General features: G+C 39.7%; 1 protein-coding gene across 5 annotated transcripts in view; it reads right to left on the bottom strand.

Moving 5' to 3' along the window:
* Positions 1-15,446, bottom strand: part of MID2 (midline 2) — a 101,857-nt gene that overhangs the window by 40,998 nt on the left and 45,413 nt on the right. The window lies entirely within an intron of this gene.

The following is a 15,446-nucleotide window of genomic DNA, read 5'->3' on the forward strand; positions in this document are numbered from 1 at the left end:
TGGTTTGTTTTGCTGTGTAGACCTTTTTAGTTTGATGCAGTCCCACTTGTTTATTTTTTATTTTGTTGCTTGTGCTTTAGGTGTCATATCCCAAAACAAGTCATAAATACACCTATCAAGGAACTTTATTCCTATGTTTTCTTCTAGGAGTTTCATGCTTTCAGGATTTACATTTAAGTCTTTAATCTATTTGGAGTTAATTTTTGTGAGTGGTATAAGATAGGGTCCAGTTCCATTCTTTTACATGTGAATAGCCAATTATCTCAGCACCGTTTGTTGAAAACACAGTCTTTTTTTCCATTGGGTATTCTTGGTTCTTTTGTCACATATTAGTTAACTGTATATACTTGGATTTATATCTGGGCTCTCAATTCTGTTCCATTGCGTGTTTTTATGCTAGTACCATACTGTTTTGATGACTATGACTTTATAGTATAGCTTCAAATCAGAATGTGTGATGCCTCCTATTTTCTTTTTCTTTCTCGGAATTTCTTTGGCTATTCAGGGTCTCTTGTGTTTTTCCTACTTTGGTAAAAAAAATGCCATTGGAATCTTGATAGAAATTGCATTGAATATATACATGGCTTTTGGTAGTATTGACAATTTAACAATATTAATTCTTCTAATCCACAAACATGGGATACTTTTTAATTCATTTGTTTTCTTCCATTTCTTTCATTACTGTCTTGTAGTTTTCCGAGTAGAGATCTTCTTCCTTAAATTTGTTCCTAAGCATTTTCTTGTTCTTGATGCTATTGTAAAAGGCATCAATTTATTTCTTTTTTAGAAAATTCATTGTTAATGTATAGAAATGCCACTGGTATTTATGTTAATTTTGTATCCTGCAACTTTACCGAATTCATTGATTAGATCTAACAGTTTTTTGGTTAAGACTTTAGGATTTTCTATATATAAACTCATGTTATTTCAATTTTACTTCTTTTCCAATTCTTATATCTTTTCTTTTTCTTGCCTGATTGCTCCATCTAGGAGTTCTAGTACTATGTTGCATAAGAGTGCTGAGAGTGGGCACCCTTGTCTTGGTCCTGATCTTAAAGGAAAAGCTTTCAAACTTTCATCACTGGGTATGATGTTAGCTGTGGTCTTGTTATATATAGCCTTTATTAGGCTGAGATATGTTCCTTCTATGCCTAATTTGTTAAGAGTTTTTATAATGAATGGAAGTTCAATTCTGTCAAATGCTTTTTCTGCATCTATTGAGATGATCATGAAATTCCTTTCTTTCATTCTATTAATGTGATGCATCACATTGATTACTTTGCAAATGTTGAACTATCCTTACATCTCACGGGTAAATACCACTTGATCATGGTGTATGACCCCTTTCATGTGCTGCTGAATTTGGTTTGATAGTATTTTATCAAGAATTTTGCATCTAGGGGCACCTGGGTGGCTCAGTCAGTTAAGCATCTGACTTCAGCTCAGGACATGATCTTGCGGTTTGTGAGTTCAAGCCCTGCATTGGGCTCTGTGCTGACAGCTCAGAGCCTGGAGCCTGCTTTGGATTCTGTGACTCCCTCTCTCTGCCCCTTCCCCACTCACTCTCTCTCAAAAAATAAATAAATGCTAAAAAAAAATTTAAAAAAAGAATTTTGCATCTATATTAATCAGGGATATTTGCTTGTAGTTTTCTTTTCTGGTAGTGCCCTTTTCTGGTTTTGGTATAATGCTGGCCTCATAAAGAGTTTGGGAGTGTTCTCTCCTCTTGAAACTTTTGGAAGAATTTGAAAATAGGTATTAATCCTTTAAGTATTTGGTAAAATTCACCAGTGAAGTCATCTGGTCCTTTGTTAGATTTTAAATTATTGTTTCAATCTCATTACTAGTAATTGGTCTATCAGATTTTCCATTTCTTCCTGATTCAGTCTTGGTGAATTGTTTCTAAAATTTTCTTCATCTCTTCTAAGTTATCCAATTTGTTGGCATATAATTGTTCATACTAGGCTCTTAGGATCCTTTGAATTTCTGTAGTGTCAGTTAGGTAATGTCTCTTTTTTTCATTTATAATCTTGATGATTTGGGTCCTTTCTCTTTTTTCCTTGGTTAGTCTAGCTAAAGATTTGTTGATTTTGTATCTCTTTTCCAAGAACAAACTCTTAGTTTGGTTAACCTTTTCTATTGTTGGTCTGTTCTCTATTTCATTGACTTATGCTTTTATCTTTATTATTTCCTTTCTTCTGCTAACTTTGTGCTCAGTTTGTTCTTCATTTTCTAGTTCTTCAAGGTGTAGAGTCAGGTTCATTATTTGGGATTGTTCTCGCTTTTTAAATGTAGGCATTTATTGCTATGAACATCCCTCTTAGAACTGTTTTTACTACATCCTATAAGTTTTGGTATGTTTTATTTCCATTTTTGTTTGTCTCAAGAAATTTTTTATTTCCCCTTTAATTTCTTCTTTGACCCATTGGTTGTTCAGGAGAGTGTTGTTTAATTTTCATGTGTTCATGAATTTTCCAGTTTTCTTCTTTTTATTGATTTCTAGTTTCATGCCATCATGGTTAGGGAAGATATCCGGTATTTCAATGTTCTTGAATTTTCTAAGAATTGTTTTGTGGCCTAACATATATATGGTCTATCCAAAAAATGTTCCATGTGCACTTGAGAAGAATATGTATTCTGCTGTTGTTGAATAGAATGTTCTGTATATGTCTATTAGGTCCATTTGGTCTATAGTGTTGTTCAAATCTGCAGTTTCCTTATTGATTCTCTGAATGATGTATCCATTGTTGAAAGTGGGGTATTAGAGTCCCCAACTATTATTGTATTTCTGTTAATTTCTTCTTTTAGCTCTGTTAGTTTTGGTTTATATATTTATGGGCTCTAGTGTTGGACAGACAAATATTTATAAGTGTTATGTCTTCTTGATGTATGGATCCCTTTATCATTACATAATGACCTTCTTTGTCTCTTTTTACCATTTTTAGTTTAAAGTCTATTTTGTCTGATATAATTATAGCTACTCTTGCTTTTTTTTTTTTTGAAATGTCTTTTTCCATCCCTTCACTCTCAGTCTATGTGTGTCTTTAAGGCTAAAGTGAGTCTCTTGTAGTCAGCATAGTTTTCAATGTTTTTTTTAAATCCATTCAGCCATTTTTTGTCTTTTAACTGAATAATCCATTTACATTTCAAATAAGTATAGATAGATAAGGACTTATTATTGCCATTTTAAAAATTGTTTTCTGGTTGTTTCACAGATCTCTTTTTCTTTGTTTCTTATCCTGCACTTTTTTGTTGTTGTATTTGGTGTATTTTAATATCAGCATTCTCTGGCCTCTTTACAGTGTTCTCTTGTGTAATTACTATGAGATTTTCCCTTGTGGTTAACATGAGGTTTACATAAAATACCTTAAATTTGTAATTCCTTATATTAAAATGATAAAAATTTAACTTCAATAAAATTCATAAACTTTACACTTTTCCTTCTCCTCCCCCTCACATTTTAGGTTACTGCTGTTAGCATTTACGTGTATTTTTTTAAGTTTATTTACTTTTTTTGAGAGAGACAGAGAGAGGGTTAGCAGGGGAGGGGCAGAGAGAGGGAGAATCTCAAGCAGGCTCCACTCTGTCAGTGCAGAGCCCGACAGGGGACTCAAACTCACGAAACTGTGAGATCATCACCTGAGCCAAAATAAAGAGTCACACACTCAACCGACTGAGCCACCCAGGTGCCCCACAATTTACATGTTTTTGAGATCATGTAACTAATAACAGATTAATGTATTTATGGTTATTTTTCCTATGTTCTTTCTTCTAACTTCTAAACTAGAGTTGTAAGTATATTATACACTACTAGTACCATATTGCAGAATCTATGACTATATATCTACCATTACCAGTGAGATTTATACTACCTTTTTATGTTTTTATGATATTAATTATCATAGTTTTACTTCCAGTCAAAGAATTCCTGTTAGCATTTCATGTAAGGCAGGTCTGGTGGTAATGAACTCCCTCAGCTTTTGTTTGTTTGAGAAAGTCTTTATCCCTTCTTTGTTTCTGAAGAACAGCTTTGCTGGGTATAGAATTTGTGGTTGAGTTATTTTTTCCAATATTTTAAATATGTCATCCCATTCTCTCCTAGCCTGAAAATTTCTGTTGAGAAATCCACCAATCTTTTGGGGGTTCCCTTGTATGTAGCATCTCTCTTTTCTCTTGCTGCTTTTAAAATTCTTTCTTTCGACTTTTGACAATTTAATTATATGTCTTGGATTCAACCTGTTTGGGATCCTTTGGGCCTCATAGGGGATGTCCATTTATCTCCCCAGGTTTGGGACATTTTCATTATTGCTTTAAATATACTTTTCTCTTTCTTTTCTCCTTCTGGAATTCCCATAATGTGAATATTTTCTTTTCATTTTGTCCCATAATTCCCACAGGCTTTCCTCACTTTTTCATTCTTCTTTCTTTTCTCCTCTGACTGGGTAATTTGCAATGTCCTATCCTCCAGGTCACCTGATTCTTTCTTCTACATGGTCAAGCCTACTTTTGAAACTCTCTATTGTATTCTTCAGTTCAGTTATGGTATTTTTCAATTTTAAAATTTCTGTTTGTTTGTGTTTTTTAATGCTTATTGTTGAGAGAGAGAGAGAGAGAGAGAGAGAGAGAGAGAGAGAGAGAGAGAGAAAGAGAGAGAGAGAGAGAGAGAGAGAGAGAGAGAATGTGAGCCCAAGTAGGGGAGGAGCAGAGAGAGGGGGAGACAGAGGATCTGAAGCAGGCTCCACACTAACAGCAGAGAGTCCGATGAAGGGCTTGAACTCACAAACCATGAGATCGTGATCTGAGCTGAAGTCAGATGCTTAACCAACTGAGCCACCCAGGTGCCCCTGTTTGTGCTTTTTTTAAATTTTTTTTAATGTTTATTTATTTTTAAGAGAGAGAGAAGGAGATAGAGCATGAGCAGAGGAGGGAGAGAGAGATAGGGAGACACAGAATCTGAAGTGGGCTCCAGGCTCTGAGCTGTCAGCACAGAGTCTGATGCAGTGCTCGAACTCATGAGCTGTGAGATCATGACCTGAGCTGAAGTCGGACACTTAACCGACTGAACCACCCAGGCATCCCATCTGTTTGTGTTTTATTGATGGTTGCTATTTCCTCATCAAAATTCTCATTTTGGTCATGCATTGTTTTCCTAATTTCATTTAGCTGTCTGTGTTTTCTTGTAGTTCACTAAACTTCCTTAATAGGATTATTCCAAATGCACTGACAATTATAGATCCCCATTTTTTTAGGGTCAGTAATCATGGTTTTATCAATTTCCTTTGATGGTGTCATATTTACCTGCTTTTTCAGGATCCTTGATTTCTTACATTTGTATCCATGCATTTAAGTAATTGAGCACCTCTTCCAAACTTTACAGATTTGCTTTGGCAGAAACAACTCTTCACCAGTCAGCTCAGTTTGGGTTTTCTGGGCATCTGCTGGTAATGTCCTTGGGCAGAGATGACTGGTATTATGATCTATTTTTGGATGAGGCAATAGTTTGAACTCTGAAGACAGGAATGGGGGGTGTGCTACTGGCTGAGAACAGTTGGCTAGGACTGCTGGCTTGGTTCCCTACCCAAGTGAGGCTGCAGGATGGGCTCCACTGTTGCCTGGATTCTCTGATCATAACTAGTAGATGGTTGGAACTGGATACTACATTATTCACTAGTGGATGGGGCTATGAATTGGTTTCCCTGCCCTGCCAAGGAAGCCAGCCAGGGCCCAGAGTCCATACAGCTTGTTGTTTGGGGGCCAGAATCAGGCCTGAGTGTGCACTTAATTCACTTGCCAGGTGAGGCCACCAGTTTTGCTCTTCAGAAGGGGGGACCCACAGGCTGTGCTCTCTATTTAAGTGCCACTATACACAGGGCTGTTGAATGGACTATGCAGCTTCCCATATCCTCTGGTTAGGTTCCCTGGTTAGACAATCTGAAGATTTTATTCAGTGATGAGCAGGGCTATGAATCAGATTTCCTGACTGGGCACAGCAGGAGAAGCAGCTCTAAAGCCAGTAAAGCTCTTTGTTGTCTTAACTCAAGCCAACCCACACCCCAAGTTCCCTGACCGAACAGGGCCGCTGGCTTTATTCTGAAAACTCTCAGTTCTGCCCACTTGCCTTTCGGCTTGAGTGCCGCTGGACTGCACAGCTTTCAGGAGTTGTTTCCAGACCTTCCAGTTAGATGGGGCCAGAAGACAGTCTTCACAGTGGGTGGGGCTATGTCTTAGCTCCCTTGCCTGGGTGGGATGGGGAGAGACTGCTCTAGGCCACTGTCAATTTCTTGGTCTCTCTGGTTTGGATGAGACAGGAGCTACCCTCAGCCTTAGCTAGAAATCAATCTCCCTGCCTTTATATACAGAAGGCTTCACCACAACTGGCTTTGCCCTAGGGGTGATCAGCTCTGCCTGCTGGTCTCTCTGCTCAAGTGCCACTGGGCTGCACTGCTTCTGGAAGTTGTCACCAGCCCTTCTGGTCAGATAGGGCTGGAAGACACTCCCCAAAGTGGGTGGGACTGTGATGCAGCTCCTTGCTTGGGCCTGGGCAAACTAGGCTCAAGGGTTGGCAAACGTCCTTGTTTGAGGATCCACATCTAGGTCTGCACTCCACAAAGTACTTTAGTTAAAGTGTTCCCCCAACTTGATTCTGTGGGTAAGCAAAGCTGCCATTGGGATTACCCTTTGGGCCAAGATCCCTACACTAGATGTTTCAATCCATTCCCCCTCCTCCACCATAGTCAGATTCCCAGTGGTTGAGCCCCACAGATTCCCCTGAAATCCCCGTGGTGTGAGATCAGAGTAGGGATTCTCACAAAGTGAGCCCCAATGTAGGGGGGGTGATAATTGTCCCCAGTGGGTTCTCTTTCCCCATGGGAGGAACTGAAGGCTCACGGGAGACCTCTCTGCATAGTGCTGCACTAGACTGAAGCAGGAGCAATGCATAGCCACTTCTCACCCTCCTAATGCAGTCTGTCTGGGTCTCTGTGGAGCAGAAGGGTACTTCAGCCTCACCCCCATATACTAGGATCCTCTCAGCTGTGTCTCGTTCTTGATTTGATGTTAGTTGTTCTTCTTGTGAGGGGAAACAAAGTCAGGAGCAACCTAGGTTGCCATCTTGGTGACGTCACTCTCCCCTAATTTTTTTTTTATCCATAGCACTTAAACCCTTAATAAAAATACATTTGTTTACTGTATATCTCCCCCAACTAGAATGTAAACTTAATGTTAAAGATTTTATTTCATTCACTACTTTATCCCCAACACCTAGAGTAGTGCCTGGCACACTACAGGTATTCAACAAATATTTGTTGAATGAATAAGTGAATATGAGTGTGTTGGCCCTGAAATAAAGGTATAATAAAAAATTGTATAGTAGGTTACATTTCCTTGTTGCATGGGATGAATTTCCCTTAGGTTTTCTTTTTACACAATTACTCAAAATGGTAATTCTGTTCTGTCATTTACATATTATTTGCTGCATTATGAAAGACTTGTTGGGACAACGACATAGCTTCTAGGAGACCACACATTCTGAAATGGTTCCTTACCCAATATTAAAAGAAAGAAAATTTTACCTCTCCTGGGTAATTGCCTACGCTTTCCTCCCTTCTACAATGCATAAAAGATTGTACTTACAAGAGCTAGCCACCAGAGGGTACTGTTTATTCAATTATCCTTCCTCGATATCTATTGTGTACCAAGTCATGTGCTGGGTATAAAAAAGTGGATAGGACACAGTTCCCACTCTCAGAGATTACAGCCTGGTGGGGAGACAAATTGGTACACAGAAGTGCTATGATGGAAGTATGCATAGGGCACTCCATATACACATGGGGAACCAGACTAGGAAGATGGGGAGAAAGGTATAGAGCATGGGTGATGTCCCTGAAGGAGATGGTGCCCGAGTTGAGTCTTAAAGGACAAGCAGCAGTCAGTCAGCAGAAAAGAGGAATCTAAGTCCTGTGAAGGCAGATGCCATGTTCACATTGCATTCCCAATGCCTGGACCAAGGCAGAAACATGCTTACATATTTGTGGAATGAGCACAGTATAAAGTGCAAGTAGTAAAAGGGCATGCTAGAGATACAGGCAGGATCTAGATCATTGTGGGTCTTATAAACCTTTACCTTAATGGTGATGAGGAACAATGGAAGGGTTTGTGCTAGAGGAGTGACATGCGGGCTTTGCAGTTTAAAAGGCTCATTCCCACAGCAATGTGGAAAATGGATTTGAGGGGTAGAGAATGAGTCAGAGAGACTAGTTAGGACCTGCAGTTTCTGAGATGAATGTGGCATGGTCATGGCCATTGCCTTTAAGAAGCGGATAGTCCAACAAAGGAAACAAGATGTAATCAGGTAGTTCTAATCCAGCAGAGCAGGCAGTGTGACAGAGGTATGTACAGGCTCTTTGGCCCAAGTTCATGCAGCTACTGGATGGCAGAGTCAGTATCAGAACTCAGGTTTCCTGATTTCTAGTCCAGGGCTTTTCCCCAAGCCGTCCTTTTCACTGCCTTTCACGACCATAGAATTATGGAAGGGAAGGAGAGCAGGGCAGGCCACTGAAAGATTATGCCTTCTCTAGTCACCGACTAGACTGTGGGGGAGCATTTAGCCCCTCTTTGTACTCAAGTCTGTCATAAGCATCCCTTCCCAAGACCTTTGTTTCTGAGAGATGGCTTCAGTACCCTGATATTCCCTATATATACACAGAGCCAAGAATCACTACTGGGAGGGCCAGGGACATTCTAGCTAAGGTCAAAGCGGGCATATTCTGAGAAAGAAGTCATTCTTTCTGAGACAGGGGACTTTGGATGACAACAGAGAAAAAAGAAACCTGGTTCCATGTTCAGAAAAGGCAGATGGTCGCTAGAAGAAGCAAGGGCCCAGTGGAAGTGTAAAAATAGCTGAAGAAGGGGCGCCTGGGTGGCTCAGTGGATTAAGCATCCGACTTTGGCTCGGGTCATGATTTCACGGTGTGTGAGTTCAAGCCCCGTGTCAGGCTCTGTGCTGACAGCTCAGAGCCTGGAAACTGCTTTGGATTCTGCTTTTGGATTCTTCTCCTCCCTCCCTCATGCTCGCTCGCTCTCTCTCTCTCTCTCTCTCTCTCAAAAATAAATAAATGTTAAAAAAAAATAGCTTAAGAAAGGCCTATATTGCTTCCAAGCTGAAAGGGTGGAGTGGGGTAGAAGAGTGGGGGATAGGGAAAGAAGATGGAGAATTCCAGGAAAGAGCCCCAGGACAAGGGCTTGAAGAATTCTATATGAGCACATCAGTGAGCAGGGAGGCTTCTGAACAATACTCAACTCCATGACTAAGTAACAAAGATGTTTTGAGAACATATTTCCAGCAGCCCCAAGTACCTCATGAGTGAGGACAGAGACTAGAGCTAAGGGTTTTGTACAGTGAAAAGCCTAAGGGGGCTAGTGGGTTCCAAGGAGAGCCCTTAGTCAGGTTATCTTGGTGGGGATGGGGAGAGAGAGAAAGACAATGAGAAGGAGAGAGGAGGTGTGCAGGGGCTCTCTGGGAAGGGTCCCTGGGAATCCTGGGGTAGGGGTTCCCCATTACTGAACCAAAAACCAAAATTAAAAATGGAACTCATTAAAATAATGGGCTTTGAAGTCAGACAGCCTCACATTAGCCTCTTGGTTCTGCTGCTTCCCAACCACCTGTTTGGTCTTGGGTGACTGGACTAAGTAAGTTTCCTTTTCTGTAAATGAGGATAATACTGACATCTGGCCTCAAAGGGTTTTGCACATGCTTACTAAATTAAATAACAGAAATAAAGCACCCAATACATTTTCTGAATCATGATAGGTAGTCGAATAGTTGTTTCTGTTTTGTTTTGTCTTTACTACAACTACTATCGTGATGACAGTGACCATGATTACTACTATTGTAACCACTATATCTTCTGGGTTTTTCTGCAGAACAAACAAGTGAGCACTGTTCCACCATCTGCTTTATTTTTATTCCATTCCTCTATCTGCTTTCCCTTTCTGGAAATACTGGGTCACTATTTGCTTGTCTCAGAGATTGCCATGTCTCTTTTTCTTACTCTTCTTCTCCTCACACCTTAAGTACCTAGACCTCATTCCCAAATGCAGTTACCTCCATACTACTGAAAAGGGTTTGCCCTGTCTCTGCAGGTAAGATGGCCTCTCTTCCTACCTGGAGCCAACTATCACCTACTCCCTCCATTCAGAGCAGGAAGCTGATGCCAAGAGGGAGGTCAGCTGCTGATTTCTGCTAAAAACGCCAATTACATTTCACATCCTTGGCTGGGAAGAAATTCGGCTGGCCCCAGCTTGTTACTCTCTGTTTTTCTGCTCTGGGTTCCCCCATAATCCACACAATCCCCCAGACTCAGAGCCCCCAAAATATTAGGTTGAGTCTCGAAGAAACAGGTATGTGATCAAGAAAGCTACCTAGCACATTCCCTCATGTATTAGAATATAGTACCGTAATTACATTCCATTTTAGCTTCCTCTGCAGTGCTCCCTGAGGGAGAGGAACCCATCTGTCCTGCACTCTCAGCTCCAAGCAGAGTAGAGCTCTATACTTTGGAGGCTCATTAAAATACTTGTTAATGCATTGATGAGTCTGCACCCTCCCACATTCAATCCCTGTGCTACAGAGCTGGGAATCTACCAGTCAGCCTGCCTGTGGTATTGATGAGGAAGGATGAGAGGCAGCTGTCAAAAATATGAACAGAGTGTGGTATTATGAAAGTATTACTGGAACCAGAGATGGCTCTAGGTTACACTGGTTCATCCAGGGACCCTATCCTGATGGATGCTGCCTTAAGGTGAGAAGTCCCGAGGTTCACATACATGTGAGTGTGTGTTCGTGTATGTTTCCAGGTACATAATGCCTGTAAGCCATAATCTCTCTTCACCGCCTCCAGGAAAAAGCAGGTGGGTCTTGTGTGTCCATCATCACACTTGCTCAGACAAAAGGCTACCTTTTTGGAGCTTCTTTTCCCTTACAGGTCTGCCTTTGATGTCCCTCTTAATACGATTCACCTATATACAATCAGTGAGGATATGAGGGGGCACAGAGTGCAATTTACTTTGGGTCTTTGCTTTCTGCCTAGGGCTCAGGGCTCCATTCCTCACTTTGGGAGATACAGTAGCTTCTAGAGAAAATATAAAATAAAGGACAAGGAATCTCAATTTTCTGGGAAATTCCAAAGGGGTGATCATCTTAACACACTGCTACTGTTAATCAAAGAAATCATTAACTACAGTCGTGTAGCTGTTATAGCTCTATAGTTGTTGTGGTGTAGACTAGAGAGAGCTTTCAGATAGATTTGGTCTCTATATTTGATCTCTATAACAACCTCATGAAATAGATAGGACAGGCATTATTGAATTTTATGAATGAGGAAACCAATCTCTAGCGAGGTAAAAGTGAATTATCAAAGTCATATAAGCTAGCAAGTGATGAAGTTACAACCCAAACTAAGCTTTCTAATCCCAAGGCCAGGGCTCCTTCAGATTCCCTGTTTCACTTTAACCATAAAAGTTATCCTGCCCTTTGATCACTCTCTTTGTAGCTATAACTTTTTTTCTTTTTGAGCAAAAAAACCCCGCATTCCTTTTTTTTTTCTTTTTGAGGACTTTTGTGTGCTAAGTTTTCATTTCTTCTCAGCACCTTTTCCTCCCAGGAGGCAACAAAGTAGAGTGGAAAGAGCTCTGGATTTGAAGTCAAGCAGGCCTGAGTCTGAATTCCAGCTTTGACACTTACAGGCTGAGTGAACTCAAACAAGTCAATCAACACCTCTGAGCCCATCTTTCTGATGAGTAAAACAGAAACAACATCACCCTATCTCACAGGTTGCTGGAAGAATCAAACGAGAAAATAGAAATAAAGGTCTTAGCACAGAACCTGGAATATAGTAGTAGTTAAATAATACAAATGCCCTTACCCACTCCTCCACCACCTCCAGTTGCTAGGCTAGTCTGGAAATATGCAGTACCTCTTTCCCAGAAAACTGAAAGTCAGGCTTTGATTTATGTGGACACTTACTTGTCTTAGCATAAAATCAGTTGGCTGACATTTCAACTCTTGATGATTTATCAGCTGAAATTTCCATAATTTTTCATTGGTTAATTGAGATAGTCTGGGTACTTATGACTTGTAAGTGTGTATGTGTGCACACACAAATGTGTTTCTAAATCATGTAAAGGCTTGGGGTGCCTGGGTGTCTCAGTCAATTGAGTGTGTGACTTTGGCTCGGGTCATGATCTCACAGTTTGTGAGTTTGAGCCCCATGTCAAACTCTGTGCTGACAGCACGGAGCCTGGAGCCTGCTTCGGATTCTGTGTCTCCCTCTCTCTCTGCCCCTCCCCCACTCACAGTCTGTGCCTCTCTCTCAAAAATAAATAAACATTAAAAAAATTTTTTTTAAATAAATCATGGAAAGGCTTAAGTTATTGCTCAAAAGGTATTTATATTCTATAAATCATTCTTGTTAATCTCATCTGGAACCTAAAGAAAGGGCTGTGTTGGCCTCATTTGAATAGTGGGCTGATTTCATTGACCTTGTTCTGAATATGATCATACTGCAGGAACTCAGGTTTATGATCTCTTGGAGTTCAGATCTCACATTGCCAGCACCAGCTTCCAAATGCATTTTCTAAGGAAGGATGCATTGACTAGCAGCCAATTTCCTGTGCACTGTCTTTGGACAGTAGTGTGGTTTAGTTCTCACACCTGGATCTTTCCCTGTCATCACATTTTCCTCACGGAGGAGCTTCAAACAATGTGACTTTAAGGGAAAAGGAGTTGGTAGGCAAAAAATAAGCCAGGCTGTAGAAGATTTCGATGGAGAGAGGGGTAGGAAAAAGTTTAAAATGTTTTCTTTATACATTTTAGCATGGTTTTACTGGTTGCAATTATGTAATTGTTATCATTTTAAACATTTTTATTACGAAATGTTCTAAGCATATTTAAAACTTGACAATATGATGAAATGCCTTGTACCCCCCCCCCGCCCCCCGCTTTAATAGCTATCAACAGTTTGCTATACTTGTTTGATCTATTTCCCTCCCTTTTGCTGGAATGGTTTTTTTAAATTTTTTAAATGTTTTTTTTTTTTATATTTTTGACAGAGAGAGAGAGAATGCGTGAGCAGGGGAGGGGCAGAGAGAGTCGGAAACACAGAATCCGAAGCAGGTTCCAGGTTCCGAGCTGTCAGCACGGAGCCTGATGCGGGGCTCGAACTCATGAATTGAGAGATCATGATATGAGCCGAAATTGGCTGCTTAACCAACTGAGCCACCCAGGCGCCCCTGGAGTGTTTTAAAACAAATCCAAAAGACTGCACCATTTCACCCTAAATATTTCAGATCACATCTCAGAAATAAAAGGATATTTTGTTGCATAATCACAGTGAACAAATAATTCCTTAATAACATTCATCTAATGATTGCTTCATATTCATTTTCTGAATTCTATTTAAAAATGTACTTTTATAGTTGACTTTTTTGACTCAGATTACTTTGTGAAGAGGAATTTAATACTGGGTTTTCAAAGGGCATGTGTATTTCTAATGAATCCTTAAATACTACTGTTATATGGTAGGGGAAAAAAAGAAGATGCTATCAGTACTATGCACTGCCTCCACTCTAATTATTGACCCTTAAAATTATATCTTCAGAAATGGATGTCCTTTATGAAAATTCAGATCTCTGTATAGCAGTTTTCCTTCATTCATGAATTTCAAGAAACTGACAGACATATTAGAGAGAAGAAAAAGTCAATTATTGGACAGAACAAAGACAGTGAGAGTCTTGGGGATTCAGGCATGGGGGCAGCAGGAATTGTAGAGAGAGCTATTTAAGAGCCAACCTGGGGATATTTAATTGCTTAATCAAAATCACTTGATCTCTCTGACCTCTCTCTGTACTGAGGCAACCCAAACCCTAAAGACTCAATGGTTTTATCTGCAGTGGGAATACTAGTCCTACTAGATGACATCTGTCCGTTTTGATGACCCTAAGCCCAAACCAGTGGGAGCTCCTGTTTTTGACTACTGCCTGGCATCCAAGAATTTTTCTTTTAAAGACCAAAAAAAGGCAAATGTAAGTGACTGAACTCAATAGCATTCCAAAACAGCGTGGTAGAGGAAAACTTAGGAAAGCCCCATCTGCTTTCTTGTACATTTCTGGTGGGAGTATAAATTGCTTTGGTGAACAGAGATTGATGACAATATGTATTAATAACTTTAAAAATGTGCGTTTGCTTTAAACTATCAGTTGTACTTCTAGGAAACAAATACTCTTAAAAATAGATGGAGAGGGGCACCTGGGTGGCTCAGTCCATTAAGCCTCCATCTCTTGATTTCAGCTCAGGTAATGATCTCACGGTTTGTGGAATCAAGCCCAGAGTTGGGCTCTGTGCTGACAGCTCAGAGCCTGCTTAAGATTCTCTCTCTCCCTCTGTCTTTGTCCCTCCCCCACTCGCACACCCACAAGCACACGCTCTCTCTCTAAAGAAATAAACATTTAAAAATAGATAAATTGATAAGACAAAAAGATATATGTGAAACTGACAGCTGAAGTAAGGTTTCACTCTAAAAAAATAAGCAAGGATATAGAGGATTTACTTTAATCTATCAGTAAAACAATGTAATAGCTATGTATAGAACTTTGTACTCTACAGAAAATGCACCTTATTCTCTTCTATTCATGGAACATTGACTATTGATCATGTACTTAGCCACAAAGAATAGAATACAGATATATTTGAAAAAGTAGAGATTTTATAGTCTACCTTCCCTTATCATAAACCTGTAAAATAAGAATAACAAAAATATAAACCCCTAAATCCTCAATCACTGAAATTAAGACACACACCCCTAATTTTAGAATCAAAGAGGAAATCAAAACTAAAATTCTTCATTTTATAGAAAAAAAATGGAAAAACACAATTTAAAAACTATAGGATACAGTTAAAGATCTACTCGGGAAAATGTATAAACATTGAAAATAAATGAATTAACTTTTCAACTTAAGAGAAACTTGAAAAGGACAATAAAATAAAATAAAAGGGGGATGCCTGGGTGACTCAGCTGAACATCGACCCTTGATTTTTGGCTAGGGCCGTGATCCTAGGCTCCCGTGACTGCTCCCCACATCAGGTTCCAAGCTGAGCATGGAGCCTGCTTAAGATTCTCTCTCTCTTTCTGCCACCTCCCTCTAAATTAATAAATAAACTAACTAACTAAAAGAGAGAGATAAATCATAACAGAGGATTTCATTTTTAAAAATGGCTTTTTTGAGGGCCAATTATTAAATGTTTACCAGCACACCATTGTCTATGAGTATATCCCCTTTCCATTGTTAGTATTGTGTTGTTTTGTTTTGCTTTGTAAAAAAAAAAAAAAAAAAAAAAAAAAAAGATGTGTAGTTTTTTTAAAGACCCCATGTTCCAATGGTTTTGAGGCTAA

This window comes from Panthera onca, chromosome X (genome assembly GCF_046562875.1).
Source record: "Panthera onca isolate mPanOnc1 chromosome X, mPanOnc1 haplotype 2, whole genome shotgun sequence".
Lineage (NCBI taxonomy): Eukaryota > Metazoa > Chordata > Mammalia > Carnivora > Felidae > Panthera > Panthera onca.